General features: G+C 42.7%; 1 protein-coding gene across 1 annotated transcript in view; it reads left to right on the forward strand.

Moving 5' to 3' along the window:
• Positions 1 to 1,252: 1,252 nt before the first annotated feature.
• PKIB (cAMP-dependent protein kinase inhibitor beta) overlaps positions 1,253 to 18,193 on the forward strand; it is a 52,885-nt gene continuing 35,944 nt past the window's right edge. The window contains exon 1 of the mRNA XM_084202033.1: positions 1,253 to 1,275. The gene's annotated coding sequence lies outside the window, so the exon portion shown is untranslated. The remainder of the gene's footprint in view (positions 1,276 to 18,193) is intronic.

The following is an 18,193-nucleotide window of genomic DNA, read 5'->3' on the forward strand; positions in this document are numbered from 1 at the left end:
TGTTATCATAAATAAATATGATTAAAAGCTTGACATGGTTTGTAGTGTAAACACTGAGAAGCACAGGTAAGATACCCACCTCTATCTGCATTTGTCCAGTTCTCAGAATATAAATGGAAAGTTTCTGAGTATAAGTTGAAAATCTCTGTGCAGATTCTCTTTTCATTTGGCTCTGACTGGATATAGGGAAACAGCTGGATGAAGTCTCGTATGTATATGTATATAAATTGATAGATCAGAGTGTGATTTTCAAAACTGTTTAAAGTGATTTCTAAATAGATAATCTAGAGTCCTTTTGGTACAATTTTAAAAAAATAAAAAACAACCAACGAATCTATGCTATGCTTAAAATGTCTAGATCTTTTAAAAAGCTTTCAAAGCCAGTTTGGTATCATTTGGTAGAATATGACTGAAGATGTTAATTTTGTGTTTCCACTGAACACAGTCTTTAAGACGGAGAACTTCAGCACTCTTCACAGGGCACCATTTTAAGTGGAAAACTAAAGTGGAAGCTAAGACTGCTGATTCCAGGCCAAGGCTGGGTTTTTCCAAACTCCTGCATGAAGGCATGTCCCAGAGGCCAGCAGCCTTGACAGAGGCGTGCAGCTGCACCGCGGCCTCTCCCTGTGCGATGTAACAAGGCTCGGAGCCAAAAAGGGTCACATATGGCTACATCCAGGTGCCAACTTTTTGTCACACGCTCGCTGCTTGCGTCGGGCAGGAGTGGGAGGATGTCCTGTGTCATTTTGCTGGTGCAGTTTGAGGGACTGCAGCCAAAAAGAGGAGAAAGAAAAGGGAGTAAAGTCAGCAAAGCTCCAGGTAAGAGCTGTATCCCTGTTGTTTTCAGGGCACCGGGACCTGCTCCTTCCCCCCACATCAGTTTGCAGCGGGGCAGCTCTGTGCACCGTGAGGGCCGCGGGGGACAGGGACCCTCGGCAGGTGCGTCCCTCTGCGCCGGCTGCCGGGGACGGAGCCCGGTCCCAGCCCGCTCCCCTCTCCCGGCGGCAGCGGCAGCCTGAACCAGCCCTGCTCGGAGTTTTGGGGAATGGTGCCCCACGCCGGCCACCTCCGGGCCTGGCAGCCCCCGGGGCGCGGCCCCCGCGCTGCTCCCGCCGGGACGGGCTGTGGGGACGGGCGCGCCGGGGGGCGGGCACGGCTTCCCACCGCCTCCCGGCGCGGCACCCCGGCACCACATCCCGCGGCATCCCGCCGCCCCCGGGCACGGCCGCGGCTCCCGGCGCAGCGCCATCCGAGGGCAGGGACCTGCGGCGCCGGGTGAGGGCGGCGGCGGCGGCGGGCGGGGGAAGCCGGGGCCGGGCGGGGGGCGAGAGGCGCGGGCGGGTCCCGCTCCGCCCGGCCGTGGCTGCCGGGGCTGGGTCGGCCGCCCGGGCCGGCTGCCGGCCGGGAACATCCCGCAGGAGCGGTGGGGTCGCGGGAGGGGCCGCCCGCCCTGCGCCCGCAAACCGGAGCGTTCCCGGCGACGCGGAGTGCCCAGGTACCGTGCGCGTCCGTCCCGGCCCTGGGCAGCCCTTCGGGCATCGAAGGGAACGGGGAGAAGTTTGGAGCAGAGGGCGGGCGAGGAGCGGTGAAGCTGCGGGGGAGGGTGGTCCTGGGGACGTGATGTCCCGTGGCCGACCGCCGCGTCCCAGGCGTTCTTCGGGATAGGTCACGGGCGATCTGCCTGTGCCTCCCTGCCCTGGATGCTTCCCGACTGACCAGGCTTAATGTTTCTTAGCGCCAGGTATTATTAACCTTTCGGGGAAGCCGCTAATTGGTGTCATACACAGGCTGCCTCTCATCGGGAAGGAAACTGAAATGACTTTTTCTCCGGCAGAAAAGCAATCAGAAGTGCGCCAGGTGCAATTTTTAAGCACGTCTCCTTCCAGAAATTATTTTTATATGGTGAAATTAATCAGTGGTGACAACACGAAGGCTAGAGAGTAATTTACTGCTTAGGTATACTACAACACATATTTGAAACATAACCGTTGTGCATGAAATCCTTAATTTAACTTGCACAGACACGATAATGAACAACTAACATGGAGTTTGTGGATGCAAAATATATTCCTAGAAGACCAGTTAAAATACATCACCGACTTTCAGCTTTCTGTGTTTGCAAGGAATGTCCTTGTATTTAGATCACATGCGAGGCAGGATTTTTTTTCTTTCTGATTGCCATAGAATGTTTGCCATTAGAGAATTGTTTCTTAGTCAAGTTATAAATGATGCTTCTTAGCAGTTGTTGAAGTTATTTGTGGACTCTGCAGAGCAGGCAAGTGTTTCTAGCAAAGAGAGAAGTAAAAGAGTATTAAAAATTCCTGAAGCAATGGATAAAATTACTGTGTACTTTTGGGGTTAATGCGGAAATACACAGGGCATATTGACTTATACAGTATAACTTCATCACCTTCTGTATCTAGGAAAAAAAAAACATTTATTGATAAAAATTTGATCAAAACAGAGACCTTAAAAACAGCTGAAGGAAAGAAAATGACACTTTACCTTTTCTGACTGAAGAAGTCATGGGGATGAGAATGGTCTGAGTTACTGAGTTTTTTTTGTTTCAGCTTATAATATTCTCTTTGAAGTTTTGAATTTGAATATGCATGCCAGGATGGTTATGAAATATTACATTGTGGTTGATAGCAAATACTTACAAATTTAAGTAAGATAATTTGAAAATTAACTATAAATACTCACATAACTTCTAAAAGTACACACTTTAGTGTACTATTAGAGTGTTCTGTACCTTGGTTTTGTAATGCATCCTGTTGGAACAGAGACCAGTCTCTTTTCTTTTTTTCTTTTTCTTTTTTTTAATTAGATGTGTCATGACAGTTACAAATTAAGGCAAAACAGCATAACACATCAGTATGCTATAAAAATATGCATGAACTTGAAATTCACAACAAATGTAAAAATTGATGCAAGTCATGAAATGCAGAGAAACTCAGTCAGGTCGTATTGTTAATCTGTCTGAAAGTGCAAAACTCTTCCCTTGTGTCCATTCACTGACTATTCTGATAACAAATAATATTTTTTTGTTACTATACTGATGAGGGTTTTTAATGAGCCTTTCAGAATGTAACTGTTTCCTTCAGTTTCTAAAACCTGGGGTGAAAAATCTGTGAGGAATCATTTGTACAGTTATCTCCACCAGCTCAAGATCATATGTTCCCTGAACTCCTGCTGGCCTTTTTGCTGTACTTTGTTGATTTCTCCTCCTGGTGAAGATGCCTCAGGACCACTCTCAGTTCTCTGGGCGTGGCTTCCTCTTGGCTGGCTTTGGAGGGAAAGCGAGGGACATTGGTGTGTTCTCTCCGCTTCTTGATGTCCAAAGAACCTCTGTGCATTGCAGCTTCTCCCTAGGGTGCACCTCGTTCTCTCAGATAGTTTTGGGACCAGTGGAACAGTTCAGGATTTTGGACTGATATTTTGCATTCTGTGGCATCCAGACTGGCCACTCAGACCCATGGGATCACGCTCGTCACTGAAAGGGGAGAATTACAAAAATAAATCCAAGTGATCTTGTCTGGTAGAAGTATTTAGACAGTCAAACATCTGTGTTAGAATGGATTAAGATTCTGGCATTTGCGTTTTTACAAGAGGATCATCCTGATTTTCATTGCAGCCTAAGAGTGTGGCTTAGCAGAAATCCTAGAAAGTCAGAAATGGTGATCTGTTTGTGAAAAGCTCCCAAATCTGGCTTTCCTCACGTGAAATAATGTCTTCTGTACTTGACTTAAAAATTCTGGTTTTAGAAGTTTTTCCCATTTTAGATTCATGTTTGTTATTTCTTTCCTTCTGCCCTGACTTTATTAATTTCAGCATGGTTTCCTAAGCAGATGAAGCTGAAACAATAATAATGCTGTCTGACTGATAGCTCCCCTCATTGCCTTGGTGTATTTTGTTTACCCTTGGGGATTAATTTCTGCCAATATAAGCAGAAGAGCAGAGATTTCAAAGTGATGAAATTTTACAAACCTCAAGGCTTCTGGTGGCCAGGGAGATGAGGTTGATGCCTCCACTGAAGGAAACACTGTAACAAGCATTCAGCTTAATAGACATCCGAAAATTTGTATGGGTGCTCCATAGGATGCTGAGCTTTATAACTTCTGCTGCTCAAGGCTTGGTGATTATATTTTTCAATTTCTTTGCTCTATTGGAGTGCACAGTTGTGGAAGTTTTCATTGTGCCTTTTCTTCTCCATAGTCCTCTCAAAACAAGCTCAATAGGTCTGAGATGTTTCTGATAATGAGCTATGAAAACAAACACTGTCGTTCCTTGACTTCATAAGCTGATGTTTTGCTTTTCTTGTCCATAATTTAATACTTCTTGATACAGGGTTGATAGCCAGTGGTGCAATAATTTTCTTTGTTTTCTTGACTCAGTGCAAACACTCGATTACTGTGGTCACAATAAAGCCTAGCTTCTTCCACAATCAGTTTCTCTCAAATGCTTACAAGTTTTTGATTAGACTTTAATTTGCTTCCTACTGCCACTGCTGTTTCTTCTGGTTAAGGCTGCATCTGAATGTCCTCTTTCACTTTTTCTGCACAGCGGGATGCTGTAACACTCTCCCTGTGTCAAGGATAATGGAGGAGAAATATGAAAAGGTGTTGTGAGTTTATCTAGCAAGACCTTTATGAATACATGTGCTTTTATTGACTTTTAAGTGGTGGTTTTTGTTCTGATTATTTGTTTTGTTACACAACTGAGGAGCTGTGTTTACGGGTAATTGCCCATTTTCTCCTTTCTTGTCTTGCCAGCATTAATAGCATCACAATACTTGCGTGTCTTTTCTCTTTCATTATCTCCCTGTAAAATTACTGGGGGTAGGTTTTTTTGAGGTGGTTGGGTTTGGTTGATTTTTTTTTTAATTTTTAATTTTTTTCTTTAGAAAGATTTAATTGTGTATTAAGTTGATTTGCTAGGTTTTTTCCTGTTGTAGAAATTGTATCAACTGGCCTTGCTCTCTGGGCATGAATGTACATATATAAATAATAAAGTGCTCACTGGATCATGTTGATTTCTTTGAAAATATTTTTCTGCATTTACATTGCACAAAGCTCTCTTCTACATCTACAATTATTTATATACATTAAAGCCTTCATTCCCCACTAAAGACAGAGCACCACCATGTTTGTATAGCAATTCCATTTGAGTTTATTCTCTTTGGATATTACCAAGAGGAAGAGAAGTGCACAGTGATGTCTTTTTTTCTGGGAACACTTATGTGGGGTCTTGCCCTGCCTCATCCCCTTGCACTTGGCCAAACATCCTTCCCTGCTGCAAGGACCTGGCCTCCTGGCAGCCCCACATGGCTCTCCCTGTGCTCCAGGTAGCTGCCACCCCACAGCCTGGGCTGGGTGCCTCCCAGCTGGTGTCAGAGACAACTCCCACAGCAGTTTCTCACCAGTGGTTGCATCGCTCCCAGAAACGTGGGATGCAGCATCGTATGTAGGTGCTACCCAGTCTGCTTCGCTTCAAATGCATCCAAGGTATGGATCTGAAAACCCTGCCAGTGGAAGTGCTTAGCTTGTGCTGTGGTGAAAGATTGGGTAGGATGTGCAGACTTGCGCTCTTACCTTGGCAGGGCAGAGAAGGGCGGTGACATTCTGCAGAGAGGGAGTGTGGCCTCTGCCCAGAGACCAGGGGGAGGGCTGGGGTGGGCTGGCAGCAGGAGTCCTTCGCATGTTTTAGCTGTGGCTGAGGCAGCATGTCTGACTGCAGCCAAAAAAAAACAGTCAGCAAAGGTAGGTGATGATTTCACCAGGGTCAAGTTTGCACTGTATGTGGGGAGACAGACCTTGAGCAGCCCTGGGGTGTGGAGCTCTAGCCAGGTGCACCCAGGCTGAAGCACTTTGACAGGAGGATTTCAGCTGGCTTCCCTGTACACAAAAAGCACTAAATATAGGCAGTAGAGGTTTTCTGTATGTCTTTGAATTGGTATGTGGCACACACCTTTCCATGCTGAAACCAGAGGTAGGGTCATTTTCTGTGCTGGGTTGTGTTGCAAGGATGCAGCTCTGAATGAAAAATATTCCATTTTCTGTGTCTCTAGGAAGATCCCAGAAAAACAGTTGCAGATCAGGGAGAACTTGCTTTTTTATTTTTGCTGCTTTTTCTTTTAATCTACAGATTAAGCAGTATTTACTACATATATAATAATAGCAAAGCTGTCTGTTGTCTTTCCCCATCCTGTCCACATACTCCATCCAACAGAGGAAGGTGAACTGGGTTTACAGTACACAGTGATGTTTATATTTGCAGTTCTGAACACCTGCTGAGGCAAAACAGAGGGAATAATTTATACTGCTTTCCAGCCCCCATGGACAAATGGGTAGCCTTTTATTTTAGCCTATTTCAATTACCTTTGCAACCAATTCACAATTTTTTATTGGAAATCCAGATGTTTGTCCATAGGCTCCTGAGCAACTTGGAACTGTGATTAGTAATGCAGCTTTGGAGTTGTTGAAATGCCTTTGGAAGATGTGCAGCATTCAACACCACATAACTTGGTGTTCTGTCTGTATAAAGTTCTGCCCTTTGCTCAGGCTCAATGTCCCTTTTAAGTTTTGTTTTGCCTACTTTGGAGTCTTGTGTCATTTGTATCTTTTAGCTGAGCACCTGACCCATTGATATTTTATGTCTTCTTCATTACAAGGTACTTTGGTCTTGCTCAGACAGATGCAGAAGCATTAGCAGCTCTTAAATATTTCATACTAACTGATGAAAGTGCTCTGTGGTATTTCACTGAGTGATGACAAAGAGATTGTCATTGAGATGATTCTGTACCCTTCCTCCATCAAAAATAGCCTTAGTTCCTGGTCAATACATGGTATGTTTTGTTCATAAGCAATTTCTATCTACAAAGATGGATTTTATAGTTCTTAATTAAGGGAATTTCCATTAAATAGTGTTGGTAAGATTTGTCCTGGAAGTATACCTTGGTATGTCTCTTCCATCTCTTGTGGATGAGGTTTGTGTGGGTAAGAGAACTAAAGGAAGCAGAAGATGCGAAGATGATGCCTAGAAATTCTGTCTCTGAGTGGTCAGGCAGTTCTGAAAATAGTGTTTGAACTAGAATTTCCCCCATAGTACCAAGCAGAAGGATATGGTTTGCCTGAAGTATATGTATTTCTCAGGGCTTAGCCAGTTGGGATGGCATTGTTTGCTTTGGCAGATGACACAAAAAGTGTTAAGCAATCATATGGCACTTCATCTTGATTTAAGTCCACAATACAGAGGGAGTGCTGAAGTTTTTCTGCAGTTTGTACAGTTTGTATGAATAGAAATTTTGAGGATTGGCTTTATATACTGCTCTTAAAAAAAAAAAAAAAAAAAAAGGAAAGAAGGAAAGCCACCCTGGAATTGAGGAGCTGGGCAGAGGTCTGCAATTGCTGCCATTTCTTCCAGAGGATGGATGGGATGCTGCTGGGATGCTGCCACAGAGACAACTTGTGATGGTAAGATGCAACCCTGTCTGTAGCAGAGCCAGGCTTGGACACAGGATTGTGGTTCCCTGGACACAGGGAGTCAGATGTTGTGGCATCAGTGTAGTTCACCTTTCCTGTTTCCTTGCAAAACAGGATGCACTCTCCTCCAGGGAAGGAGCCATTTTCTAGAGTATCAAAAACATGATGGTCATCGCTGGAGCAGTTGCCCCATGAGGAAAGGCTGAGGGATGGGCTGGCTCAGTCTGGAAGAAGATGGCTCTGGAGGTGCTGACAGCAGCCCCTGGTACCACAGGGAAGGAGGAGGAAGCCAGAGAGGTTCAGATGGTGCACAAGGAAAAGAATCTGAGGAGGCAGGGATGTGTGCTGACCACAGTGGCTGTGGCAGTTCTGCTCTGGGGAGTTTCAGCCCCAAGGCAGCGCAGCTGTGATCAGCCTCATCTGACCTTGGTGCTGGACCAGGGAATCCTGAGCCCCATCCAGAGTTGTCCTGTGACCCTGTCATTCCAAGCTCAAAGCTGAGCCTCTGAAAAGTTGCTGTGAAGCCTTTGTTAACCATCTGTGCATGGAAAACATGACTGGGAAGAGGAACTTTATTTAACAGACTGAAAGAAGGCTGGTTGACAGTACCTTTAATAAGAAATAACAAATAGATGCTAACAGCAGCATAGTGGTTTGCAGTCCCTGCCTTAAAATATCTTGCTAATACAGTCTGCCTTAGATATGGTTAAATTCAGTGTTGTAAAACAATTTCTAAGTGTGTGACGTGATCTGTTTCAGGCTTCAAGTCTAATTAAGTCTGCTGCAGCCTTTGTTCACTTAAGAAAAGCTTTCTCCAAGGCACAATACAGTATAATAAAAATGCAAGGACTTCTGTAAACATGTTTTGCTAAAGCTTTAATGTGATAGTTATGTTCTGTGCTCAAAATGAAGCACTGAGCCTACCGCTTTCTTGGAAGTAGGTATCATGTGCAATACTGTGGCTTTAAAAGAAAGGTCGCTAAGTGGGGATGGGGTCTTCTAATGTGTCTTGCTTGTTTTTCTTCTTGGAAAGGTCAGGTGTTAGAAATTCTGTTGTTACCACCCTTCTGATATTTTCTCTAAATTTCTTCTCAGAAGAGCTGTATTGCAGTGAAACCTCTCAGTAACAAAGGCTCCAGAGAAGACAACCACTGACTAATCTATCATTAAGACTGTGAGTTGCTTCTGCTTAACAAAAAAAATACTAAAGAACCATGCCAAAAAGTAAACTATAAGCAATTGCTTCGACAATAGATGGAGTTTCATTTAAGTAAACATCAAGCAAAAAGCTCCTCTCCATGTTGTCAAAGCTGTTTCATAAGCAGTGATTGAACATGTGTTCCCTGAGTAACATAAAAAAGTTGGCATTAAGAAGCCAGTGGTGCTTTCAACCACTTCCCCTCTCTTCCCCATCATTACTCAGAAACTGTCACTAAAAGTGCTTGCTGTTTACCTCAGAGAGCTTAAAAAAGCTTAAAAAGATGAGTGTGTGAGGGTTGAAGGAATATTTGTTTTCTTTCCCCCTGAACTTGCATTTGTTTGCTGGAAAAGCTAGAATTGTGGAAGGAATTAAATTGAATAAAAATAATTCTCAGCCAATTTCTAATGGAAGCAACCTATCATTGATGTGACTGGAAGTTCTCCACTTGAACATAGAAGGTGTTTATCATAAGGCATGATGCTTTAAGAAGAAAGCATCACTGAAAAGGCAATGCTAGCTTTTTCTGTTCTGAATTGGTGGTTTTATTATTTACAGTTTGAAGAGAGAGTACATGCTGTCCACGCAGTTCCTTTTATTAATGAGTAACTCACTTTTATGTTCCTTCTCTCTTTCTGGTTCTCATTAGTTACAGGTAGCTGGAAGTAACACTCCAAAGTAAAACAGAATAAATTGGATGGTGTGTTTCTTGAACAAGAGACTCAGTGTGTTCTATTCTAGCAAGTTTTTAAGCTCAAAAAAAATAAAGATTATTATGATACTAATATTATTATACTGATTCATTTTGCTTTACTGAGTATTAAAATAATTCCAAATGGAAACCTACTGGCTGTAATCCCATTTAAGGAGATGCAATTTCTTGGGTTGAGTCAACTATAATAATTCACACATCTTAGCATGGAAATTGAATGTTGTTGCAGAAACTTAGTTATCTTAAAGGGATGTAATGAGACATTCAGCTGTATATTCATTGTGTTAATTAAGTGACTGGTTAACAATCCAGCCATTGGAGAGAGGTAAATTTTGTCATATAAAGGGAGAAGGAAGAAAGCTGGAGGCCTCTTTCATAGCAGTTGGTGGTCTACAGAACATAGGAGAAAGCTGAACAAATTTATCCAGCTGATCTATTTTGCACATCCGCATGAAGTGATATCCTCCTCATGATTGTGACAACCAAAAAAGTCAATTAAAACTTCACACCTTAATGATTTTAAAAGTTGCTTGTTCTTTAGATTTTTGTAAAACCTAGAACCTGACTCTGGAAGAACTGAAAGATGAGATTTAGAGATGCACCTTTTTTTTTTTTAAATGAAGCTTTTTATGGCTTAACGGCTTGATTAATCCTTATTAGAAATATTAACTATGCATTTTTTCTTAGGCATATATTTGAGAGGGAATGGTTAATTTTTTTTTAATCTGTATCTTGGCCTCATTTCTGTACCTTTTCAGAATTTAGGTAAAAGCATGTTAGATTAGAGGTGAATCAAAGCAAATTTTAAAAAGGTCAGTTTTAATTTGAATGGCTCACTACCTCCCCACTCTCACCTCACCTCGCTCGCTCTCACCACATGCTTACTGTCACCTCTCCTCCCAGTGCTGCTGCATTTGATTAAAGCCATCAAAAAGCTGGGATTTCCAGCCCAGGCCTTTCTGTATGGCTGTCTTTCAGTGTAGGATTGAGTTACTGCTTTTTGTTACTGCTCTATTCCTGGTTCAGAACTGGAGAGCAAAGATAACAGCTGGCAGTGCTGTCTCCGGGGCAAAGGATGTCTCCCGTAATCCCAGTTTCCGACTTCCCAGCGTCAGTGTTTCATGGGGGAGGAGAAGCGAGGCTGACAGCCCGAGCTGCCATCTGACAGGAGTCACATTTGATGTAAGGATGGCAGCAGATCCCTTGGTTGGGGCTGTGGCAGGGGAGGCAGTCCAGCCTTCAGGCTTAGAAAAGCTGGAGCCCCTCAAAGGTGGAACGTAATTGCCATGTGAAGTCAAGCTGTTCCCAGAATGGGGATATTTGTTCAGATGTCTTACCAGGAGCTGGCAGGGGGATCTGGCTTCACTCCTCCTGTGCCAGTCTGAGCTGCTCCAGCAAGACAGCAGGTCCAGTCTATTTATACAACTGAACAAAAGAGGTACAGGGTGAGACCTTGTTCTGGTTTTGGGGCAAAGGCCTCGACAGCAGAACACATAGAGACATGCTCTTTTGTTGGAGCATGTCTTTCTAAGGCTCCGTCTCTAAGTGAGAATGTAGCATTCAGAAGCATGAGGATAGATGGCTCATCACTAAATGGGATGTGATGAGGGGGAAGATGCTCAGCCTCAGGCGGCATGGGAGCTAAAAACAGCTCAGTGGTGTTGCGAGCTGTGTTTGCACAGTGCCAGCACAGCCACTGCTGAACTTGGGAAAGGCTGGAGATGTTCTGGAAATGTTCAGAAGAGCGAAATCCTCAGGGGGTAATAGCCCTGAAACTGAGGAAGGAATATTATGGCTTGTTCTTGTCTGGTATCAGTACAGGAGTTTCAAAAATTGTTAAGAAAATAGGCGTATGAACTGTATAAAAGGCACATAAGCTTATTTTGGGTGAGGAAAACACACGATGCTGTTCTCCTTTTTGCATCTCTTCAGAAAGTATCTTGGCATGTTTTCTGTAGATTTGTGTCTCTGAATTTAGAGGGGGAGGATGAGGAGGAAGGGAAGCTGAGATGAGGAGGAAGGAAAGCTGAGAAGAGAGCGCTGCTGGGATATGACAGAGTTTAGCACCAGTTTGTTTGCAAGTGGAAGATGCAGAGGACCTGCAGTGTGTTATATTGTTAAATGTGTTTCAGTGTAGCTCTGGAGTTGTAGATCCTAGGAGAAATTCCACTCTGCGCAAATATGGCACTGAGAGTTTGTTGGTGAACTATAACATCTGAAATGATGCTTCTCTAGAGAAAAATAGAGTTTAACTATGCTAAACATTCAACAAACACTTATTGCAACTCCAATTTGAATGTTTAAACTGTGAAAAAAATACCAGGAAACACTGTCTAATAATTCTGTGGCATTTGCTTTCTGGAGAAAATTGTGCCCTCATTTTCTAAATTAGAGGAACAAAAATAGCAGTTAATTATTTTATTTTTTCCCTCAGGTCATGCTGCACTTGGTAATAAGTCACTAGTAAACAGCTCATGAACTGTCTGTGCTTCTTCTCTTGGATGTTGAGTTTACAGGATGTTTACTTGGAAGCAGCCACCAGTAGCAGAGGGGGGCAGAGCTGAGGTGACAGAGCAGCGAGAGCTCAGGGAACAAGGTCTGTGGCACGTGCAGAGAGCTTGAGGACCCTTGTCTGTACACTTTGACAATGGGCATCAATGTTACTGAGCAGAGGAGTGAGATTAAAGCTCAGGATGGTTTTGTTTCATAACCAAAACAGACAGGATGTTTGTTGAGGAGAATGGTGCCTGACTAAATGAATGTACTTTGGCAATAGCAGTTGTACCCAGGTGTCGTCTCGTTTTTTGGGGGCTGTGGCACAGTATGCCAATGAAGGTTACTTTCTTCTTCAAGGTAGAAGACACTTTGAATATCATTTTAAATCTTGGGTAGCTCCATCCTCCCTTAAAAAATGAATGGATGCTATAAAAATACCAAAGCTAGAATATTTCCTTTGGTCATAAATTTCCCATAGGAAAACTGCTCCGTATTCAACAATTTAATGCTGCGGTTGGTACTGTTGCTTGGGTTTAATAGGGTTTATTAAAGTATCTTCATTATTTTGAAGAATAAAATTGTTTCGGTGATTGTGCACAATTTTGCACTTCATAAGCAGCACGGTTGTGGTGTGGTAAAGATTGTCTTATTTTTGTCTCCACAATTCAGGAAGAACTGGGACGTTACAGTGTACTGCTGAAACTGTATATCCAGAAAAGATACTGGTAATCAAACACGAACATCTGCAGGAAAGGTCATCTTAGTTATCAGATGCATATGCCCTTTTCCCATCCACCAGCTTGCTGTTTTAATGGCTCTGGGGTGGCACAGATTTGTGACTAATCCTTGCTTTGAATCAGCAGTGCCTACTGAGATAATGCAGGAATTGTTCAGAGCTTTAGAGGGATGGATGGTTCAAAATTAAAAAAAAAAACAACCAAGAAACAAAAAAGCCAAACAGGTCAAAAGAGCTTTTCTATTACCCTACCAAATTGATTACCTCTATTTCAGAAATTCATTTAAGCCATTCTTATTTTTCATAACTTGATCTTGAAGAAACATTTTTACCATGTAACCCTGATTTTTTTCCATTTCGGCTTTTTTTTTTTCCCTGGAACTGAAGGGTGAGGGCAGCTATCCAGTTAATCCAGAATGAGCTTCAACAAAGCATAGATGTGTGGGCTCACAGTACCTCCAGGCAGCATAGCAAGCGCTACCGTATCCAAGGATATAAACACCACTGGCTTTTGCCTCCCACCTCCACCTCGGCTTGGTGGATTTGTGGCTGTCTGTGGCCACAATTTCTGCTCATCTTCAGTCTTTACTTCACCCTGATGATGAGCCACATCTGGCTGTCAGACTTGTTTTGTGGCACAATCTAGGCTATGGCACCTGAAAGATCCCCTCCACCATGGGGTTTGGTGACATGGATGGTTGTGGAGCATCCTCCATTGTCAGTGTTCTTCTGTGGCTGGAGGCCATCCTTCCTTTGGGGATCTTTGAGGTATGAGCAGCTTTTCTCATTAATCTCCAGCTTGTCCCTGCTAAAATGGGAAAACATTGCCTTCTTAGTTGTGACATGAGGCCTTCAAAACACAGAATAGACAACTGTGTCACCAGGGAGGCTTCTTGAAAGACTGAGCTGTCGTGTCCTCTAGTGAGGAGAATGAGTGATGTGCCCTGGATTTAGCTGTGCCTACCATGTGATAAAAGAAATTCATTGTGAAATGTTTATGATCCCAGAAACATGTACTGGCATGCTGCACAAAGCAAGGGTTCTGACACTGCACACAGTGGGCAATGTTTTTTCACTCCATTTGTTTTTCCCTACAGCCTCTGACTCCAGGTCCATTCAACTCTTTTGGGTCACTTTGTTAGCAATCTATAACCACCTTCTACTAAATACAGCTTTCCTGGATATGTAGGTTCAGCACATTTTCTTGTTGCATGAAATCTCAGAGAGGCTATTAGTAAATCCTGACTTTGATTTTTCTTTTTATAGTCGTTTACAATTTCAGATAAAATTGCCACTTGCACAAGTAAAGGACTTAGTGTGTACCTGCAGCTCACTCTCTTTTGACTAGGTTATTTTATCTGTGTCAGTTTGTGATATCTGATGTCTGTTTTTCAGCCTTCAGTTCTGTAGCTGAAAGATCAAAATTTCAGTAGAGTAGTTTATTTGTAGAAGTTGCTTCCTTTTTCTTCACATAGATAAAATTTTCCTATAAATATCTAGTATTTTGACAATCAGCTCCCAGATGTGATCAAAGCACATATCTCTAAAGAGACAATTACTAGCTCATGAAACTCAGTGACCATGGAAACTGAGAGGATGCTGTAGGACTGTTTAACTTTATAGATCCTAAGAGCATCTAGTAGGAAGAGGGTTAGGCACAAACCCCTGACTGACAGTATTTGGGGCAGAGTAGCTTTTGTGCTACTAACAGTTGTGATAATTCTGCTAAATACCTGGTGTCTCCTCTCCTTCTTGCTGCCCTGAGGATTCTTTGGAGAAGCAAAACATTACTAAGGACAAACAGAAAAAACTCAAAGCACTGTATGATAATTTAACTGTAGAGCCTGGACATCCTTCAGTGGGAATGGACATGCTTGAATTGCTATGCGTGAATATTTTTATTATATTGAATAAGACTCTGAAAGGAACTTGGCTGAATACAGGGAATCTTAAGGCCCCATGCCATGTGTCCCTTTCTGAGAGATGCATCCTGCCCTATTTCTGTTTCAAGGGGGTTTTATGCATTTGTTTGGAAACAGTGCATCCTTAGAAGAACTGTTTAATAGCTCTTGGAAAAACAGTTTCCTGCCTCACAGGGTATTTTTAGCCAGCTTAGACCCACAACTCATCAAGACCTGAGGAATGGACCACCCAGGTCTGGGAGGATAGAGTTTTGTGTTAGTACCTGTCTGCCTTGTGGAAGTTGAAGGTAAATTAGGGAGAATTTGGCTTCTGATATGTATCAGAACATCTGTTACAAATCATGCCTGGCTACAGCGGCCTCTCAGAGGGATCTCTGCTGCACAGCGGTACACTGGCCCTGCTTTTTTTTAGATGTACTCCATACCAAGGGCAAATAAAAAAATCTATAGATCTGCCTGCTTGTCACTGTAAAGCTGCATGGTTAATTGATGTGTGCCCTGACCATATGCTTATATAGAGCATTGACATGTGGGCTGTGTTCAGAACAAGCATTCATCCTTTTTCTCAGCATAGGTGAAGGGAAGAATTCACTCCTGAAATGAACAGAGAGAATGTTGTTGCTGTGCATACCTGACAGAGAGACAGACTGGGAAAAATACCTGGTGAATTCATATCAGAATTACAGTCTGCTAAAAGCTGCACAGGTAATCTCCGACCATTTCAGTGGTGTATATATACAGCAGAGAGAAGAGCAAGAACACCACCACACTGCCTGAGGTTTGGTGTCACAGCACACTGAGTCTGCAGGTGACCTTCAGTTCTCATCCATGTGATACCCCATGTGCCAAGGCTTTCTTCCATTGTTTTATTTCAGGTTTGATCTCTGTGACACCAGAAGTGGAATATCACGTGGTCAGTCACAGCCTGTGAGGTCAAAAGAAGCATTAGCAAATGCAGTTACAGAGCCTGTCTGATGGATACCCTTGTGCTGACAGACACCAGTGTTCTTCTGCAGGACACTGCGTGGGGGCAAGGCAGGATGCTGTGACATGAAATTAGAGAGGGCAGTAGTGTTTGAAGACCCTTCTCTTGAGGATTTTCATCCAGGCTTCAGGCTAAATGTTCTGCCATTAATACCAGTTATCTAATATCAGCATCTTACTGTTGTTATTTGCTACATGCAGGTATAAATACCGTGTTTTTACGACATGTAAAATTGCATTCCCCTACTGATAGCAGCAAGGAATCTTGCAGGGAGGATTGCAAAACACTTGTAAAAATCCTGTTTATTGAATGAAGCTATAATTATGTATGCAGATGTTAGGGTTGGCGTTTAATGATTCCTGCTTTTCTCCTCTGCTCTTTGCAGAGATACTGTTGTTCCAGGGAGTGCTAGGGAAACCCTTGGGCTGCAGATGTCTTGGTCTGCAGCACCTTGGTCTGCCCTGCACAATGCAAGAATAAAGACTGAAGAAACTCCTTTTGCACTTCTGCTGTCCCTCTGCATCTCTTTAGGGATCAGATATGATTAATTGTCTTCCCTGGGACTGCCTTCCCCTCACCTCCAAATGCAATTTAACCCTCAGAGAACCCCCATGTGGGAGCAGATTGCTTTAGTTTAATATTGGCAAGTGACCACATCCTGCAGCTGGGGTCTCTCTGAGCATCTGACCTCTTTTCCTTCTTGTCATAGTTTTAAAGAGGGATTTAGTTTTGGAACTGCTGACTTCAGCTCTCACATTTATGCCGATGGCTTTATTAATGGTGGAGGCATCATATAAATTGTCATCTCCTGCTCTTGACTGCCCAATGTCAGAGATGTTACCCAAGATATCTCTGTAGACGGGAAGGCAGGTGTTCATTCTTTGAGACATTTGACTTTTAAGTTTCCTCATCATCATCTTGCTTTTAAAGACTTTTAAAGGCACTATTAAAAGGTTTGGTTACTTGTGTTGGTGCCCTTTCAGAAGGGCAGCACTGCAGGGCTGCCTCTGCATCCACCAACCCAGAGTGGTTGGGTTTGTGGAATTATCAGTATGGAAAAAACTATGTATTCTTCATGTCTTTGTGCACTGTGAAACTTTCCATTTTACCATTCAAGCAGAGTTTATCCCAAGTGAAAGGGTAACACAATTTCAATAGGAAGATAAAATTTATAATCTTAGATTTTTTTCTGATTGAGCTCTTTCAGTCTTTAGAGTGCTTTTTCATTGTCTAGTCCTTCTTTGAAGTAAAAAAAGCCAAAAACTAAACTGAATGAACCGTTAATAAGATCCTTTCCCATTTTCATCAGAAAGCTGATGGCTTATTAGCACAAAATACCCTTGTAATTTTCCACTTTCAAATTCTGCTTTCTACCTCTTGAAAATCAGCAGACACAGTAGACTTCTTGACATAGGAGAGAATAGTCCTTCCTCTCTGCAGGAGATTGTTGTGGGGCTAGTTGGAGGTTATCTTACACACCAGCTCTGGAGGTTGAAATCAAAATTAAAAATATTTTTTGTAGTCTTCTTTTTGTTAGAAACTTGATGTTCTGTTTTGTTAGAAACTTGATGTTCTTTTTGTTAGAAACTTGATGGTCTGCCTTGTCACAGAAAGGAGTATGTTTTCTTAAACCAATGTTGAGTAAATGACTTGGACTTCTTTTTCTTATGGGAAGGAAGTTTTTCTTTTGCTTTGAACTGACATTATGGGGATTTCTTTTGGGGAGTTTGTTTTTGTTTCTATACTTTTGTCCAGAGCAGTTGGGAACAGTTGATCTAGTTCCTATCAAATGGGTATTTAGTGTGAATGTCTTGTTGCTGAGAGAGGTCAAAAATATGGGAAAACACTATGAACACATGAAGGTGCTTTCTGCTGTATAGCCTCTGTGCTCAGCAGCTCATGGGTTACTTGAGCAAGACATAATATTTTTCTGTTTAATAGCTTTTGATAGATTTTTCTTCCTTCAGGTTTTTTATTACCTCCTCAACATTATCAATTACCTTCTGAGCCTCCCACTCAGCTCTTTAGATTGAAAGCAGTTTTCAAATCCAGGGTAGATTTGCTACAGATATCCAGAAATTGCTCCCTGAAACCACCTTCCTGATATCGAGCAGGTTCTGTCTTGAAACAATTGACATTTGCTGCCTCTTAATTGTGTGAATATTTGAAATACTAAGATGATGTGTAACAGAAAGCAAACCATAAATCTGTGGAGGTGTGTGAATTTGCAGAGTGTTGGTTTCTGACAGACATCTGGCCAAGTGACAGGACATCTGGAATGATAGCACAATCTTCCCAAAGCCAAGCCTCATTGCTGCCATATTTCACCTCTCTTTTCCATGGTACTGTTGTCTCATCCTCTGCAAGCTGGTGGAATTCTCTCCTTGTGCCTACCACAGCTGTTGCCATTGTTTTCTTGTCCACTTCAGGTATGTAGAGATGTTGCCAGTGCATTGCAGACTGAGCAGTTTTGAAGGCAAAAGCATTGTTCTTTGCCTCTCAGCACACACATAAATTCTGTGAGGTGAAAAGTCGTGTACGTGTAGTGAACGCCTCTCAGATGACCAATCTATTGATTATGCCAGTGGTTTACATTTCCATGTCCCAGAAGAAAAGAATGAAACAGGAACTCTACTCTGTTGAGGAGAACAAGTACTCGGTGT

This window comes from Fringilla coelebs (assembly GCF_963513975.1).
Source record: "Fringilla coelebs genome assembly, chromosome: 3".
In the NCBI taxonomy this organism is placed as follows: domain Eukaryota; kingdom Metazoa; phylum Chordata; class Aves; order Passeriformes; family Fringillidae; genus Fringilla; species Fringilla coelebs.